Source organism: Octopus bimaculoides, chromosome 25 (genome assembly GCF_046866305.1).
Source record: "Octopus bimaculoides isolate indiv1 chromosome 25, ASM4686630v1, whole genome shotgun sequence".
NCBI classification, from domain to species: Eukaryota; Metazoa; Mollusca; class Cephalopoda; order Octopoda; family Octopodidae; genus Octopus; species Octopus bimaculoides.
Genome location: NC_142952.1, coordinates 9,125,589 through 9,129,651, shown reverse-complemented (window position 1 = coordinate 9,129,651; position 4,063 = coordinate 9,125,589). Strand labels below are relative to the sequence as shown.

At 39.0% G+C, this 4,063-nt stretch overlaps 1 pseudogene; it reads left to right on the top strand.

Moving 5' to 3' along the window:
- Nucleotides 1-696: 696 nt before the first annotated feature.
- On the top strand, nucleotides 697-1,540 carry LOC149131087 (uncharacterized; annotated as a pseudogene).
- The last annotated feature ends 2,523 nt before the right edge of the window (nucleotides 1,541-4,063 follow it).

Sequence of the window (4,063 nt, the reverse complement as noted above, 5' to 3'; positions counted from 1 at the left end):
GTATAGGTGGAATGTTTCTTACCATCATCATTGTTTATGTCAATGTCTTTGTTGTTATCTTTGTCTTTATTACTGCAGTCATTTTACATGTTTCATGTTTTTATATTCATTGGTTGGTTGGATGGGTCTGGTTTGATTCACTGATCATCTTCATTCTTTGACTCATCATTTACTGTGGTTTCTACCAGCTGGCATATTCAAGGAGAAAAAAGGTGTCCAATATTCTTGTGTATAGCCCTAAATCTGGTATGTTTTTATGGCTATTTTGCATGCAGACATTTTTGCAGCCTGTACTGAGTGCATTTTTATTTTCTAACAAAATCTACATGTGACATCTTTCTACATGTGACATATTTGTACATGTAGCATATCCTGTCAAGTCTGCTAAAGATTTGCAATACACAAATTGTGTCCAGTAGACCATAATTAGTTTTGGTGGTGTAGAAAGCAGTCTATCACCTAGCATAACAGCACCTCCTGGATTTTGGTTGCTGTTCACAGCTATGTTCTTCAACATAGATGAATTCATCCTAACCCTTTTCTCTTTCTCTGGCAAATTTTACAAACAAATTAACAGGGTTGGTATATGCACCATCATTCATCCATCACTGTGCAGCATTTTCACATATCCAGAGGAGTAGAAAGAAAATCCCTTACACTTAAACATACTTGGAATCACAACACTGATGAATACAAATGAATGACCCTCCTTACACTCTGTAACCTCTCTCACAAGTCAGCAATTCCATTTTCAGTTTTAGGTCTTCCCTTCTTACCCCAGCCTTCTATCCCTAACCTGAAAGTCTCCTCTCCTTCAAACAAGCTATGTAAATACATATACTAGGAGAAAAATAAAGAGAGCATTCATTAAACAATTTGTGTTTCTTTCAGAGCAACAGCCCAGTGGCCAGTGCCTACCACTGCTCTGAATGCTAATAGCAGTCCAAGAGTGATTCACCTTGCAGTTTCAAAGAAATTTCATCCACATATTGTAAGAGTGAGACCAGTGCCATCTGAAGTGCTACCCTCAGCCAAAAATGCAATACTATCACCTCAAATTCATGTACTTGCTGTACCAATACCACGTCACTCAATTTGTAGGCTTGCGGAATTTCAAAAAAGTAAGTTGTATGATAGCAAAAGAGCCTCTTTTGGCAATGGTACATTCTGTCCAACGCTGGAAAGGCTAGCAGTCAGAAAGTCATGCCATTCATGTAACAGAGTGAATCAACAGATTCAGGACCGCATTAACAAGTTGACATTGAAAATGAAAATATCGCAAAGGCTGGTAGAACTAAGCACACCACTGTCTAGGAGAATGAGTAAGGTCACATACAACCCTTTCAAAGTGAACCCCACCACACAGCATGTGGTTGCTAGTGAACGATTAACAGAACTTGCAAAACCAAAGACACGTCACCTTTAGTCCACTATGTTAGCTTTCATGTATTCTACAGGAATATTATCTTTCGTATTTCTGAAACATTCTTCTTTGACACAAAAATTTGTGGCCAGGCATTTCAGAAAAAATAATAAGTAGGATAAATAAAAGAAGAAAAGGAACACGGGCAAAAAAGAAAAACTCACTGAAATTATAAATATTGTCTCACTCAGAAACAAAGAATGAAATGATTTTTCTATCAGTGATTTCACACAAAGCATAATATGTATCGTATATTATTTTGTGGAACAAAGCATTATTTGAACAGAAAGTGTAGGTAAAATGTTTCTTGCCATCGTCATTGTTTATGTCACTGTCTTTATCATTGTCATCATTTTACATCTGTTTGGTTGGATGTGGTGCCTGCTTCTCACCATCCATCATCACCTTTCATCTCATCACCTACTGTGGTTTTCACCAGCTGGCACACACAGGGGAAGAAAAACCATCCAACATGGTCATGTATGTTCATAACTTTGATATTGTGTTTTCATGTCTCTTCCTCATACAAATAATTTTTGCTGCCTGGACTGAGTGCATTTTTCTTGATAAAATATCCTCACCACTTGACACTGCCTTGCTTTCACACATTAAAGATAAAAACCATTCACTAAACATTTTCTTCTCATTCTTTTTCTGTCTGTACTGTCAGAGCTCCTTTTCACTTTATAAGAAGGCAAAACATTTTTCAAAGAAAGCAAAACATATGTACAGGCAAGGAATTGACAGAAAAATGAAAAATGTTTGTGGAAAAGTTTGTCTGTGAAATGTTCAGTCAATGTTCATAAAACTGTTTTCTGTTGATGTAGAAAATTTATACAAAATGTTTGTTGTTTTCTTTTGGTTTGTATCCGGGTGATGCAGTCATTTAGGTTATGTGTTGATGTTGGCATTTCATTTCAGAAGATGGGTAAGGGAAGAGTTTGAACTTACCCGAAAGACTTGAACAAACCTTGCGGGCCATCGAACTGTTCTTCCTGATTTGGTGTGCCGGGATTGTGCAGAATCTGAGGTATTTGCTGGAGTCGTTGAGTCTGTTCGAGGAACGGAGGGAACTGAAAGTAAGTCCTCCTTGATGAAGGAACTCAGCAATAAATACCTAACTGGCTGGGGGTAATCTTCAGGTCATGAGAAATATGAGTATTTACAGCAACACTAACACCCCACAAAGGAATCCTATTTGGTTAGTCTTATAGTTTCTTCAGATGATATTTGAACATAGGCTAGTTCAGCCAGAGTATATCCAACTTCCTCCTTAACCGTGGGGCGAATACCAAGGAGGATGAGAGGAAGATGTTCCAATCAATTAGAACTGTCTGAAGATGCTTTTATAGTTACCTTGAGTTGGTGGTGAAAGTGTTCAACCATGCCATTTGTTGCAGGGTGGTAAGCTGTAGTGTAGGTGTGTTTACACCCAAGGAGATGAGTCAGCTCAGTGAAGAGGTGGGAATCGAACTGACGTCCTCTGTAGGTGGTGATAGTTGCAAGTGTGGCCAAAACGTGAAACCCATTGGGATATATGCGTTTTGGCGACTGTTTCTGCCAAAGTTTCAGATAAGGGCCAAGCTTCAGGCCACCGCGAAAAACGATTGACACGGGTGAGTAGGTGTGTACAATTCTGTGAAGGTGGCATAAGCTCGGAGGAGAGAAGTGTTAGTTTTTACCGGAGCAGGGATATTTGCACATTATATATATGTAGGACCTCATTTGGCCCCGCTTGCTCAAGATCTGAAACCAAATCTAGAAATTCTCCCTAGCCATACAGCCTATTGTCCAGTCAAAGGACAAAAGGCTGTATGGCTAGGGAGTTTTGAAGGGTTTGGTCAATGAAACACACTAAATTCACTTATGAGGCATTAATTGTCAGTGGGCAGTATAATGGAAATTAACCCTATGAGTCTCTATGACTCAGGAAGATTTTTTATCCTAGGAAGGAAGGACTATTTTATAGTTGTGGCCAAAAGTTTGTAACAAAGGTTTGAAAATTAAAAATTTCATACAGGCGTAGGAGTGGCTGTGTGGTAAGTAGCTTGCTTACCAACCACATGGTTCTTTCAGTTTCCGTCTACCAAATCTACTCACAAGGCTTTGGTCGGCACGAGGCTTTAGTAGAAGACACTTGCCCAAGATGCTGCGCAGTGGGACTGAACCCGGAACCATGTGGTTGGTAAGCAAGCTACTTACCACACAGCCACTCCTGCACCTACTTACATATACAACACAAACATTGCTTACACACACACACATTCATAGGTACATATACAAATATATACATACATACAAACATACACACACATATGTACATTGTAGATAGGGTTTTTTTTTTTGAAACTAAAAGGAAAGATCAAACCTGTTTAAGTTATGAAATATTTCGGCACTTAACTGGTGCAAATTGGGTCCACTTTTTTCTCAAAACGGTTTAATAATTTTCACAGCCTCTGTCTATGTGTGCGTATATGCGTGTTGGTGTGTGTGTGCAGTGTAGTACCTGGGATTTGAAACACACACACAGAAACTCTCATGTGGAGGTGTAGGCTGACATCATTATTGGGGTAAGTGGAAGAAAGAAAACAATGAACTTTCAACAAAAGTCAACTACCACAGACACACGTAACTGCACAA